The sequence below is a fragment of the Streptopelia decaocto genome (genome assembly GCF_964273445.1).
Source record: "Streptopelia decaocto genome assembly, chromosome: Z".
NCBI lineage: Eukaryota > Metazoa > Chordata > Aves > Columbiformes > Columbidae > Streptopelia > Streptopelia decaocto.
The window spans coordinates 2,535,645-2,551,312 of record NC_138657.1 but is presented as its reverse complement, the minus strand read 5'-3'; positions in this window follow the sequence as shown (position 1 = coordinate 2,551,312).

Sequence of the window (15,668 nt, the reverse complement as noted above, 5' to 3'; positions counted from 1 at the left end):
AATGAGATCTATTCTGACCTAGTTTTGGTGATTTGGCTCTATTTGTTTTTGTGTTTTCCTCCTCATTCCCACTTGAAGGTACTGAGTCTCCATTAACTTTCCATTCTAAGTGCAAGTGCTCATGAATATATGAGTAAGATAGACCTACAGATCCAATGATGCGGAAAGCTGAATTACATCTTCAGTAACACCCTCAAACACACACATGTCTATGCAGTGAGACACATTCACTTTGGCTGTGGGCACAAAGCAGACAAAGCCACTAAGAACTTTAATTCTGCCTTTTTTTCTTTTATTTTTCTTTTTTTTTTTTTTTTCTTTTAATGCAAAGCAGAAAGTCAGGGTTTTACCAGTTTGTGATTATCTGCCCTGTCCTGCTGAGAATTCATTTCAGTGGAAGCAGGTTTTGTTTGCATTCATATTATGTGTATAAATATCAGTGTATAATTATGATCCAAGGACTTGTAAGTGACACTTGAGACAGTGCAAACACTGTAGGGAGATGAGCTGGTTAGAACCTGTCAAAGTATTGCAATAAGAATTAACATCTAGGTCTAGGTACTCTAAGTTTTCAAGGTGTTATTTGCTGTATTGCTCTTCAAAAATGTGTGTAAGTATAAAAAATACAAGTTTTCAAAAGAAAACTTATTTTAAAAAACATTATTTTTATGTGTTTTCCAGTATTTCTAGCATCAATTATGACATTTTTTTTTCTTTTTTACCAGCCATATTAAGAGATTTTATTTTAATCAAACCTTCCACGTTCCAATTCTAGAGTCACAGGAACACACTGCAATTTTAAACTCTACAAACATCAATAATACCCACAGCACAATGGGTGTGAATGTCTTCCATTTGGTGGAATTCCCTAAATACTCTGCAGGGGACTTCTGATATGAAATAACTACTTCATGTGAATCCACATTCAGACACATAGTGGAATGTTGTCCAGACATTGTGAGTCATTTTAAATCAACTTAGACCTTCCTCAAATCTCTTAAATGCTGATGAAATTGAACACGCGTGCAAGGCACCTTGTTTTGCCCCACAGCAGCCACACTCACCGGTCTGTATCTTGGTATTTGTTCACTTTTTAATCAGATTACCACATCACTGTGAACGTATATGTAAACACGCTGTTAATAAGACCCCTTGAATAAGTAGCTGGTTCAATATCAGACATTGATGGACCTTCATCAGCCCCATCCCATTGTAAGAGTTTATGGCTGAAGTTCAGATCAGGGTCGGGCTTTGAAGTTGGCCTCTAACAAACACTGGTGAGGATAAGTTTAAATTAACAATATGAGACTGAAAAGGTAAATTTGGAGAAAGTAGTTCGGAAAAGTAATTATTTATTTATGGTGTGCAGTGTTTTTGAATTCTGCATTTCTTTTCTCATTTGACTAAAACTTTGTAGCCCATACAACACAATGATCTGGATCCCGAAGTCATAGCAACGAGAGTAGCATTCCAGAGTCATATTACTTACTTCAGTAAAGTTATCCCAAATTTACACCCTTGTTGTTGAGATCAGAGGATCACCAATTAAGCCTAAGCTAATTGACAAAAATAAGTTTGCTTCATTTTTTTACTGATTGAGTGGTAAACACATTTTCATTGTGTTGATATCGCCTAGTTTCACTTTGAAATGCATAGCTATTCAGAGTGGAAATGGTTAAATATGAAGAAGCCAGGTTATTACACATTTCAATTCCAGAGTCAAATATAAAAATTTCTATTATAGGGACAATTAATTACATCTCAAAATGGCAAATGTGCATCCTTGTCAGGTAGAGTGTACTCTGATGGCCTTTCCTCAAACACTGAATGTGGAGATTTGATCTCTTCTAATGGTGCTGAGAAAAGGGTAATTACGCTATGGTCAAAGCTAATTTGCTTTCTGCCAGATGAACTGTTGTATTTTATTGTACGCTGACATTTTAAAGTAATTACGGCACTGTTGACCTTAGACAATTCCAGTTGTATCGCTGTCTACAGCTGCAGCGTTCTACCTTTGGCTGGCAGACAGCGGCTGTAACGAGGTAATGACACGGACAAAGAGCACCATATGGGGCTCCTTTGAGATACACAAAGCCCAGTGAAAGGAAACAAGAAAATTTTAACATCATCATTACAGTCACACATTTTTACAGCCATAAAAGATCCCATCCCCCTCCATACACAAAATGTCCTAAATAGTTTACTTGCTTATATACTGTATATCTGTGTGTTTTCCTCCTGTAAATGGCAGTGTGCATTAAGACGGAAGGGGTCAGGTAGAACTGAATGTGACGGACTGGTCTTCCTCTGACATGAGTTCAAAGGCTAAAGACTATTGATTGAGATAAAAGCCTAGGTTCTTATCTAATGTTAAAGACACTCCTTGTTGTCTGAAAGCTGTGCACATAATTAGGCTGAAAGAAGAGCACTTCATCCAGAAAATCACTATAAACTGAGCTTCATTAAACATAGATATTAGTTAATTTAAAGGAAGATGTTATTTTTCATTGATATATTTTAATGGTGTATGTCTGGTTGTCTTTTCTTCTATGCTAAGAAATATAAACATGTGCAGAGTGCTTCCTGGTTAATGTATCTCTGTTAGGACAGAAAAATAGATTACTATCACTCACAGAGAGTAATGCTTTGTTTTTTCTAAGAAAAAAAAAAATGCAGGATACCGAACACAATTTATTGTAGGGGAGAGTTGGTAGAAACCTGAACTTTGTTGTTACATTAAACATTTTCCTACTGTTTTGTAGCATGGGCAATAGATATGTTCACTTGTTCAAAGCAGGCAACAGGATTTTACGTGTGTCATGTTCTACAACTTATATGATAAATGTAAAGAGATAGTGGAAATGATTCTATGATTGTAAATCAGTTAATCTCCACTGGAGTTAGTTTTCCACAACGAGGCTTTCTTAGAAACAGTAAGAAAAGGGAGATTACAGTTGGCATGTGTCAGAAAAATTACATCTGAAGAAACAGGTTAGGCCCAGCATTCAGTGTTGCTCTTGGCTCCAAACTGATAAAATCATTTCTTAGAAATCTTGTTTTCAGTTTTGCACAGCTCATCCGGTTGCGACTGAATAATAGATAGAGAAATAACCCACGCATCCTAAAAGCCTGTGTTTTGAGAATACCATCTCTTCATGAGAGTTTCTGAAATGGGAACGGTATTTTAAAACTTAAATTACAATGCCATATAGAATGGGCTGTTCTGGAACTCTGTCTGCTTGCTGAAAACTTAGTTTTCTATACCAGCATTTAAATGCAAGACCAACAAGGTTTCTAATATTTGTGCAGCCCTATGTTTCAGTTCTGGGCTCTGATTAGGTTTTTGGGTAGAAGTAATCTAAAAACACTGGTTTGTTGGTTTTTTTTTTCCTCTTCTAATATTTCTGTTATCCCCCACAAAAATAGAAGCCCTGGTGGTGAATGAAACAAGGGCCATCATTATCAACCACGGAGCAGAACATCACTTCTGTGTCTGAAAGAAAGTGAAAACGGCATAAGCCATGCCAGCAATACTTTGAAACCACAAAGAAAGAGATTAAAAGTAAACTGGAATTAACATCGACAACTACAAAGTCTATCAGAAATACTGTAGCATAATACTGTAAAGTTGTAAGAGTGAGATAGAGAAGGGCAATATATTTTAACAGGAGACAAACACTTGTCCTTAACATATTGTCAAGGTGATACAAAGAGAAATAAATCATATTACAGCTGTTCATATTCACACAGCTGGCATGGAAGTGGAGAATCAAGGGTGTGCGATGGCACAGCAAATCTCTACCAAAAATCCAGAGCAAAAGCAAACCACTCGACAGGTCTCTATCTAGTCTTAGTGAAGTAGTTATTCTCAGGCATCTACCTATCAAGACCAGTGACAAAACTCATCCTGGTGAAAGAGCAATTTATGCTGAGATGTATAAACCTCTGAACATTTCCCTGAGGAATAAAGGCATCAAGGGAAGCGCGTTTGCTATACACCCTTTTCAAATTTGGTTGTAATCTGTCCTGTGGTTCTGTTACAAAACAGATGGAGTCTGAGGCTCAAACATCTCTGTTGCAATCTAAGGTTAGATGTTGTAGCTGTTTTTTTATCCTAAACCGCGTGCTTATGTTATATCCTGTATATCCTGTGTTTGCTCTCTATGCTGCAACAGCTAAAGCTCAAAACGGGACTCTATGCATAGGCAGCAGCTTTAGCAGGCTGAGCCAGAATGGGTTTATCTTCCTAACCAAGCTAAGCTTGTCTCAGCTGGAAATTGCTCTTTGCATGTTGGAGAGTTCACCTGTAAAGAATTACAAATTGCACCCTATTATTCTTATTTTATGCAGATTCTATATGTGACATGCATGGGTTGCTATTCATGCAGCTTTATTGGGAAATGGCTTGGAATAGAGCATGAGTCATTTGTGATCTTTTAAATTAGAGATAGGAATACATTTTTCTGAATTATTAGCCCAGTCCTATTTTGTAGGTTGAAATTGTTGATCATGCCACCTAGGCTGAAGTCCTGACCCAGGACAAGATCTGCTATTGATCCTTGTGGAGATATATTCTCACCCTCCTAATTAGCTTCTCTTTAATATGAATTCTTATAAAAGCTAATAGAGGAAGAGAGTTGCATTTCCTGATGGGAAATTAGATTTACTGAATAGGCAGCCTAGAACAGGAGAGAGAAAATTTAAAAAAGAGGAATTAGAAGATGGACACAAATATCTTGAAAAGCAAAGCAAGATCTTGAAATGGGAAACTGATAACTGATGTGAAAGCAAGATGAAAGGGAAATTTTGAGAAATTCATAAACCAGGGACATTGTAGGTGAAAAAGTCTTCACTGGAAATCATAGAAAAGACAAAGCAGTAAAAAAGGAAAAATTTCTGAGAAAAAGAAAAAAAAAAGAAAGGAAACGAGGGCAATATGGAGATTTCAGGTTAAAATAACACAGGTCTTTTAATATAATAAGGGCATATATTGTCTCATTAAGGATTTCATGTTTGAAGATGTTATTTGTCTCCATATCCCAGAGACAAGTGTCTCTCTAAGTTTTTTACGTAGGAAGTTGTTGGAGGCAATTCGCAAGATATTTAGAACTTTTTTGAAAATTTCTAAAGGTTATTTTCTTTTAGAACAGAGTGACTCTCTTAACCCTGTTTGAAATGAGCTAGTTTTCCATCCAAAGCTATTTAGTGCTATAAAAGACAGTAACTCTAATCAAGTATATAGGTTCATTAAGGGCCATACTAGATCTGTGTCAAATATGTGACCCTCCAATCTGTGTGCAGTTAGCTGAGGCAATACTATCTCCTCATTACTATCTTGAATTTATTGTCCATGAAATAGGCTGTTGCCTGCTTTTCTATCAAAACAAATATAAAGACTAATCTGGCACATAAAAATGTAAGTCAGAATATTGATTCCTACTAGGTGATCTAGATATACTTATCACTGATACATGGGTCTCTAGAAACTGTTGATATTTTCTATGAAATAGTAATACATTTTTATTTTTAGGAATTTGTTGGTTAGTGAGGGTTTTTGTTAACTTCCTGCGAAAGAAATAAATCAACTTATGGATCTTGTATGTAAAATATAGTGTGTGTGTGTGTGTGTGTGTGTGTGTGTGTGTGTGTGTGTGTGTGTGTGTTCAGAAGTTTTAAAACAGGTCAGGCCATGGGTGGTATGAATTGTGCACAAGTCATGAAAGCTAGGAAATAAAATTATGAGAAAAGTGTGCTTTTAAATAGTTAGAGAAGGTTCCTGGGGAGCCTAGTCCCTCAACTTAAGATTTTTCATCTGAGAGTTTTTTGAGATATAATTAGGAAAAAAAAAAAAAAGAAGACTAAAAAATGTCGTTTTCTTTCATTTTGATTTAAATATTCCCCTGCAATATCAACATTGTGTCCCTAGTTAAATTTATTTGACTTTAAAGTTAAGCTGACTACCTTATAGGAAGTAGAATGGTTTCTTAGCAGTCCCTCAAAAGCAGTAAGATTTAAACTGTGGTCAGCAACAGTAACATATTCAAAGTGTTTTAAAAATGAAAGTCTTAATTTCTTTCCCAAGTTACAGGTTATTGTAGGCTATTTGACTATATGTTAGTCGTACCTGCATATGTTAAAATTTTGTGTCACTAGAAATCAATAAAGAGATAATGACATATTCAATGGAGAGAATATATATTTTAAAAAAAAAAAAAAAAGAAAAATGAAATGGTGCTCACTTTTCTATATAAGTTGGGTGAGGTTTGCTGTTTTTCATTATGTTACTACAATTTTAAATAGTGTAGTGGTAGCTTGTTCCTCCTCAGAGTCTGAGCTTCAAAGCCATAATTTGTCTTCCAGAAATGTAATAGGAACTTTGTTCTACGTAGGCAAACCTTTCATCTCATTTCTGAATTAAAATAAAATAAAATAAAATAAAATAAAATAAAATAAAATAAAATAAAATAAAATAAAATAAAATAAAATAAAATAAAATAAAATAAAATAAAATAAAATAAAATAAAATTCTTTTTTTATTATTAACTAATCCATCGTGCCTCTGTTGCTCTCTGTAATGACCACAAAGTCAGAGAAGTAGAACATCATTCCACTTTCACAATTCCTGTGGTAATGAAAAAGCCTGGCACTGTCAATAACTACGTATTTATAATGTTATAAAATATTTAGCTCTGTAGGGGTCATCTGGAAATTCTGGAGTGTTTTTGTGGAGACCTAGCTCTTCTTTTTCTTTTATAATTTCCATTCATTTAAATTGACCAGCTAATGACTTGTTGTGTATCCATAATTCCAAATAGATCAGCTGGAGCTGCAAAGTTCAACCATCTGAATTCAGTGGTTTCATGGGTGTTTGTGGACTTTCTGTGGCCTTTAACCCCATTTGGCATAAGATGTTCTGTTTATTTTAGTAAAAGTTTATTACATTTATCTCTTCCAAGCAGAGTGCAAGATCACTTCAGAGTCACTTGTAACTGGGTTCACAGCAGTTCAGGAGCTCAAGCGCATGGGTCTTGAGATGTTAAGGCAGCTGAAAGATATGGTTTTAAATTCATCTTTATTCTGTCACTGAGTTAAACACAGTTCTTCTGTTTCAACAAAACTTCCTTTCAGGCTATGGCCAGGAAAGTTTGCTCTCTATGTCCTTCAGGGACTTTACTGCATGATGCTGGACCCACTTATCATGAAAATAGGACATTAAAGGAACTGTGTTTTTCAAAGGTGTTCTCTGGAGGTGTGTTAATCCACAGCTAAACTGGTCGTACACAGTTTCTGAGCGAGATCATTCACTTAGCACTGTGCTACCTTCTCCCCAGGTACGTATGTGAGAGCAAACTCATGACAACACATCCCTTATCTTTTTCCTATGAATCCTTCAGATTTCTGCCACAAGAAAAATTTATGAAAATTACAAAATCTGAATATATTTAGCTAACTGCGTATAAATTTTTTTTTTCATGTGTTCTAAAGGTTTAAACTCGTATTTCTGGAGTAGCTGTAGAGGAGATAGCAGTGTTAGCACCTGGTAATCCATTTTGTTATCGCTGTGACAGGGTACAGTTGTTCTTCAGAGTGATGTAACACCCTTATGGAGGGTATCACGCCCGCTGTGAGAAACTGAGATTTATTTTTGGTTGGAAAGGGGAAAGGGAGGGGTTGGTAAAAGAGGAGGACAGGACCTCAGACAAATGGCACGTGTTAATGTTCCACAGACAAGGCGAAGAAAGCAAACAAATACTGCCTGTGTAAAACAGTAATTCTGGGTGATTAGTTTATAGAAAAAAAATGAAAAAAAAAAAAAAAATAGGTCAGTGTACACCTGAACTATTTCGTTTATAAGTTCTGTATTTTTCTCCTTATTTTTCAAGGTTTTTGTCTTCTCTTACCTGTTTTCACTGTACCTGATGTATTTTAGATGGCACTGGAGCATTTAAACAGGTGATGTCTCCTGCCCCGTGTTGTCTTGTGGGACGGTGACGTTGTTTCCCTAAAGTTCTGGATGAAAACTGAGTGTATGTGCTTTAGTTTTGCTGCCTCACAACTTCAGGTGGGAGACAGAAAAATCTAAACTGATAACAACATGCACCTCAAGTTGACACTTAAGTCTGTTTATGCAGGTTATGGCTGGTTTAAGAAACCTCTAAACTGTCACGTACCCTCTGAATTAATGAGGTCTAAGTTCCCTAAAAAGACCTATCTAGACTAGAATTGATTAATCCTGTGTTGGGCTGCATGGTGTGACAACACATGTAGGTTTTGCTTAAGCATAATTTCATAAAGATCATCAGCTCTGTGCTTTAATTAGTGATGGTGGCTCATAACTTGACTGTAGTAAAAATTCCTACAAAACATTAACACACATTCGCAGAGAAGTAACTTTATAGAGAAAAAATGAGAAAAAAATGAGTCAAAGGTATGATTTATGGTGAGAAAATGTATTCAGAAGAATTCAACGTGCCATGCAGAGTCAAGTGAAATACAAATCCCTTCAAATATTTGAATTATTGGCAGAATTTATATTTCTATATTTTGCAGGTTTTTCCAGCTTCCTATTGAAGTTATTACTTTTTCACTTTTGTGAATAAAAATAACTGTACAAATCACATAGTGACTGACGGATGTTGTAACTATCATACAGATGTGCCTCAAACCAAAGCTGCAGCTTTGGACCCCATTTGGCATTGAAGAATTCAGAAATAATCTGATTCAAGTTTTGTAGCTATTGTCTCTATAATCAGCTAATATAAAACCTGTGATACAAATACTAATAAAGATTTACTTTTCTTGAACATAAATATTGAAAGATAAGCCCAGTAGAGCACTGAAGACAAAGGAGTTTGTAAGACATTTATGAAAAGAGAGTAAAAATATAAGCTTAAGGAATCATTTTGGCTTGTTAAATATCTCGTATTCTGTAACTCTACAGAAATAATCACTTGCTAAAATGTTGTCTAAATGGCTTGTCACCTGTTTGCATAGTGTTATTTGTATAATTTAAAAAACTATGCTCCAGATGAACAGCAGACATCATTCTGTTAACAGATCTTTTTAATTTTGACTTTGAGCTTTTGCATCCAGTGAACGACCGATTGAACATCACAAAATCTATTAGGTATCTAGCCTTTAATATCCTACACTTCAACATTAAATGGGCAGAATAAGAGGTTGTTTTAGGGTGATTACGGTGACCGTAATGAGGCCTGACACTTGTGACACTTCAGCCACCAACCCACCAGCAGCCCCACCACAACAAAGGAGCTCCCAGCACAACATATCGTAGTCGTGGGGCGAGTTGCGAGTTCGCAGCTCCGCACAGCAGGTGTGGCCGCACATCTCTGCACCCCTAAACGCACACGCTCATCCAATCTGACAGATGAGACAATAGCACAATAAATAAATAAATAAACAACTAAATAGATAAATAAATAAATAAATAAATAAATAGATTGCCGATGCTTAAACAAAGACTTCATCTCTAAAGAGACAAAGCTGTCCGATGCGTTACCGCTGGTAAATTTTGGGAATGGAAAACAATGCATATTTTATTAATGAAAAACAAATTGAGGCAGGGGTGACAAATGCGTTGGCTTTTTTTGACATTTTAAAAATGTGTGTTCTCTCTCCTTTTAATATTTACCTTCATATCATCCCGCAAATGATTTTGTTAATTAGTTGTATCTTGTGCAGGCTTCACACAACAAATGCAAGGAAGCTAGGGGACCACACTAGGAGAGATTAAAAATCCATCAAGCAAATGAAATATGATTTTGCAGTCTTTAGTGTATAAACAGCTTCTTTTTTTTTTTTTCTTTAATACTTATTTAGACAGTAACATAAATGTATGAACTGGAGTCTTTAAAGCCATTGCTACCTTGGTGCCTGAAAAATTTATTTTTAAAGGAGGAAAAAAACAGAGAACCTAATTTTCTATTCAACTTAACAGCAACAGAGCATTAAAAAGTGAAGCTAGAGATGTGCATATTTACCATGAGGGAATGAACTGGGCATTAATGGGCTCTGGAGGCTTATTTGGAGACAGCTGCACTTATCATGAATCAGGAAAGGGAAATAGCAGCCCTGGTGCGCTGTAGGTCAGTCACAAATGTCGACTTCAGAGAGCTATAAATCTCCAGCATTACTTCAGCAGCCGACTCTCAGAACACCCTTCTAGCGCTTTCCTATAATTTAAAGATTATGTAAGGTGTATAGTCAGAGTGTTCGATGAAAATATTAATTTAGAGATAAATCCTGTAAATGCTCTAAAGCAGCAGCTTCTGCTGAGCAGGATCATCTCCTGGTACACTTCAAATAGGAATTGCTGCTAGTTTTGTCAACAGTAGGAGGTCATGGATGGCTGCCAAATAAAACAAGGCCTTTTTCAATAAAATGCTTTCAGTTCTGAGTAGTCACAGAATATCTTCCTGTACCGTTTTATTACTGATATTTAAACTTTGATATATTGTTTTATACTGACAATTCCTTGAGACAGAAATCTTAATCATGAAATGAGCTGGAGTAAAAAGCAATTAATCACAGTTAACTCCTCCTGGCATGTCCAAAAACATATTTTGTTGTTGCTTCTGAATGTTTTAAAGGCATTATCCAGGCTCACAGATTTTGTATCCCACTGTGAGGCTGCTGGTTTTCAAAATCCAATATTTACATGTTGAAATTTAGAGCTTTTAAGAATAGTGGAAAAACTTCTTAGCAAATTAACATTTTAATTACTGTGAAATAGAAAGGGGGTTGTATTGTTTTAATTTCATCAGCATGAGCTATAGGAACAGTCCTTTTAGCTCTCGATAATAGAACCTTTTGGGTATATATGCAGATTATTTGGTTTCTGGCATGTTGGTAGGAAGACTTTTTGTAAAATATGAGAGGAGTGAAAAAAGATGAAGGTGGAAGTTCCAGCTCTTTTTCAAATATAAAGTGAAATCAGTGATAAGTGACATGTTTGCCTGGGACAGCTTTCACCCAACTCTCAGAACTTCCAGTTCTGCATCCTAGGTTAAACTGCAGTTTTGGGATAATTTCCCCTTCCCTTCTGGAATCAGTACTGACTTACTGAAATTTTCATTCATTTCAGAAAGAATGCTGGTACGATAAGAAACAATACATAAGTGGCATACATAAAGATTTATGTGCAGGTCTTTAAGCTTCAGGTAGACCAATGGGTTAATGACTTTAAGCAGACTTTTTCTTAAGACTATGGAGGGACCACTGTGCTTCGAAACCACACTTTCTGCCGAAATACAGCCCCAAAACTGACTGATTATGCGTGATCACATGAATTACTAGAAATCTCACATGGTTCAGTAGAAACTCCATGTTTTTGACTTCCAGAGGATGTGAATTATGCTGTAACACCTTGGTGACTACTGCAGTTTCGATATAGGCAAATTTTGATGTGTTAACTCTCATCGCACGAACCCCTCTCAGGGGTTCCTCTTTTCTACCCACAGTCAGTGAAACCTTCCTTATCCTTCCTAGTATTTCTTCTTAGAAATACAGAGTCATGCAATATTTTGAAACACTCCAATTATTCTCATAATTATTTTTATATGGTTGAGTAGTATAATTGGCAGTGTCATCTACCTTGTTCATACAAGCCTTCATACTTTTTCACCAGGATGAAGGAGGACTAGGTAGCTTCTGTGAACAGAGCATCTTGATTCATCCTGAAAGAATATTCCTTCATCTAATAAACTCACAAATCTATAGTCGTTTGGGAAAAACAAAAACAAAACAAAAACAAAACAAAACAAAACAAAAAACCCACATGATATGCAGTTCTACAAGTAAAGATTACATCACAGTTACATCACACGGCATCACAATTACATCATATGGCAAGTGGATTACAATTGCATAAACAACCTTAATTTTGACATTTCCTAACTTCTCAATGCATGATTTTGCAGCCAGATGGTTTTTAGGTGGATCTTCACTCTATTTTTTGGGCTTTTAAAAACAACTATAGATTTTGTCTAGGCTTGTAGTTTCATGTCTTTGTATTTCTTTAACAGGAAAAGAAGTTTTAAGGCTCACAGACTCATATTTTTGCTGACAGAATAATAGACAATAAGAGTTGTTGGTTACCATCTAACCAGAACAACATGGAAAGGTGTCCAACACTGCCAAAGTAGTTTTACAGAGTCTCTTTGGCAGACAAATTCAAGGCTTTCCTCCTTCTTTTTACCACCAACTTGTCCCCTCTTTTTCTTACCCCTGGCTCTCATTCTGGTCTCCATTTCCCATCAACATCCTTGCCTTGGGCTCTCTGAGTCCAATTCTCACCCTAATCCCAAACCATTTCTCCACCCAGCCTCAATTTCCTTTCATATGATGGTGCCCCAGCTCTTCTCCATCAGCCATGACCAGTTGTCCACTCCCACTTCAACTTCTTCCCTCTTCAGTTCATGCTTATTCACCTGCAGATGTTTTAACCTGCTCTTTTTTGGCCTCACCCATCCGACATCTGCCACCCCTTCTTTCTTCAGCTCTCATTTGACCTCAGCATTTTCATCCATCCCACCAATTGATCTTCAGTCACACTGGTTTGCAAGTCCCTCATGCTCTGAGGTATCAGTGCTTCCCAGAAAAAATATTGTCAGACTACATAAAAAATACAAAACATTACCTATATTACACAACTTCAGTGGCTATATTCCTTTGTCTAGCTCTTTGTATAAAATTGTGTCCTAAGACAAGCAACCAGCCTGGAAGATTTCAGCCAAAATGGTTGAAATTTAGTAAAATAATCAAAGCTATTAGAGTAAAATTGTAGGTAATGTCAGGTAGTTTTAATCATAACTGGTATATTTGGCCAAGCCTGATATAATAAAGATAACAGTATGTTGTATTTGTGTTTAAGAATAAGGAAGGATAAGGTACAGATGCAAAAATATTAAATAGGTAACTATTTTATACAAATAATACCTTTAGTTCATTTCCATTGTAAAATGTTGGAACTGTATAATCTTGAGTTGTCGCTGACTCTACAAAGACTAAAAATAATAACTATAAAATACAACGTCACAGGCAACCTAGATATGTCTGAAAAATTTGCCTTAAACTGGTGTTTTGAGATAGAGAGCTATGTTCTATGGCTTTGCAGTTCAAGTAGCAGTCCTGTGTTCATGGTTTTTCAAAAACCAAAACTAGTTTTCTCATTGCACCCATGGCCATGAAAAGGGTTACGGGTCGACCATCTCAAAGCTCAGATTTGACATTCACTGGAGAAAGAACTTCTAGATGACACTTTAAAAATTCTGGAAGGGAAAAAAAAATATATATATATATATATAATTTGCAATTTTTTTCTGTTTTAAAATAATAAAAGCATCTAACATTAAAAACTTTGAAATAATTAAGCTACCATTGTTTCAACCTTCGATACCAGAAATTTCTGGGTTAGGTTTAGCCCTGAGTCCCTGACAATGAACCAGGAGATAGGCTGAGTGTTAACAGGAGCTGAGGTTACCAGACCTTTCAGTCTTTCCGAGGTCCACCTGGGCATTTCTTTGCCTGCTGCACAGTAGAGTTTTTGAAAGTTACTGGGGAGCTGATGGAAAAACAAGTGTGAGTCTGATAGCACATCCTGACCACAGAAGACTGACTATTTCATGGGCTGGATGGTACAGACAAGGCTACGTGGAGACAGGGTGATTTTATAGATGTCCCATCCTTGGAAACACTGAGGTCAAACAGATCTGGGTGAAGATGTCCCTGCTCATGGCAGGGGGTTGGACTAGATGACCTTTGAAGGTCCCTTTCAACTCAAACCATTTGATTTGATTATTCAAACTTCTGTTCTGCTTTGAAACACTTCATCATTGATGAACTGTCATTTTTGTGATGAAACCTCCCTTTATCAGGAGAGACCAGACCAGATCTAAGTGTAGAAGCTCTTCTGCTACTGGAGCTACTGGTGTGCAGCTCTGTCTTTTGGTGTAGACACTAATGGTGCCAGATCCGCCAGCCCAATTTGTCTTCACCAGCTCCTACAGGGCAATGCTTTCATCTTTATATTGCTACTCTGTGGTTATCCAGAGCGAATACACCATTGTTGGGGCAATTCAAGTCTAGCTGCATAAATGAAGCTGTTGTTGGGGTGTTCCCAGAGCACCAGGGCCAGTGGCTGCCTGTCCTTGTCTGTCTTTTATTTATATGGCAAAAATGGCACTTTCTCTCTAGATCACACATCTGATCACTGCAGTGGGGCATCCTCGTGATGTCTAGGCTCATTTTATAAGTGCTCAGTGGATTCCAGAGACAGAAAAAATGTGCAGTCCCAAAATATTAAGAACCTTGAAATAACAACAATAAGTATTTAGTCCTGGATGTTTGTATTTGAGCTTACATTTTTTCAACAGGGACACAAGCAAATTGTTTAGGAAAATGAAATCAAAGTAGCTTAGGAATTACATGACTACATGAGAAAGACTTTAAGAAAAAAATAGCAAATGTTGTGAGAGTCTGAAGTGCAGCAAGGGCACTATCAGTGCTCCCTGTAATTACCATTACTCTTCAAAAGTAATGGACTGGAAATTGCAATGAAGGTGGCTGGTAGCTTCTCTATATAAGGCAGGGAAGAAACCAAGGGCCCTTGGGAAAGGCTTAGACCCACATACCAGAATTTTCAAAGAGAATACAGAATGGGTCAAAAATAGAGAGGCTATACTAGTGTTTTAATAAGAATATTTCATTTTTTTTTACACCATCCAAATATTGTTGCTGCCCACAAATTTTACCACAGATCTAGGTTTCATGTCCATGTAATTCACATAAGCTACATACATAACATCCATTTGCAGGGTTTAGCTGACCAGGTGAATATTTTAATGAATGAATTAGAGCTTTGAACACTTCTGTGGTCCATGATAAATTCCTGAAGATGATGATGAAACTTTGTTAATTACAATGATAAAGTATAATAGGCATGAGAAGTTGGGCTCCTGTTACCTGGAAAATGAGCATAGCCCTTTACAAGCAAAAAGGTCATACCTGTTGCATCTGAAGTGCACAAGTAATACCCAACTATACTAACAGTGTATTTTTAATTTTATATCACAGTGGACCTTGAGATACATGTATGAACATGTGTGTGTGTGCATATGTGTGTATAACTGTACATCTTTACCAACAGGAAAGGGGAAAGGAAAGGGGAAAGGAAAGGGGAAAGGAAAGGGGAAAGGAAAGGGGAAAGGAAAGGGGAAAGGAAAGGGGAAAGGAAAGGGGAAAGGAAAGGGGAAAGGAAAGGGGAAAGGAAAGGGGAAAGGAAAGGGGAAAGGAAAGGGGAAAGGAAAGGGGAAAGGAAAGGGGAAAGGAAAGGGGAAAGGAAAGGGGAAAGGAAAGGGGAAAGGAAAGGGGAAAGGAAAGGGGAAAGGAAAGGGGAAAGGAAAGGGGAAAGGAAAGGGGAAAGGAAAGGGGAAAGGAAAGGGGAAAGGAAAGGGGAAAGGAAAGGGGAAAGGAAAGGGGAAAGGAAAGGGGAAAGGAAAGGGGAAAGGAAAGGGGAAAGGAAAGGGGAAAGGAAAGGGGAAAGGAAAGGGGAAAGGAAAGGGGAAAGGAAAGGGGAAAGGAAAGGGGAAAGGAAAGGGGAAAGGAAAGGGGAAAGGAAAGGGGAAAGGAAAGGGGAAAGGAAAGGGGAA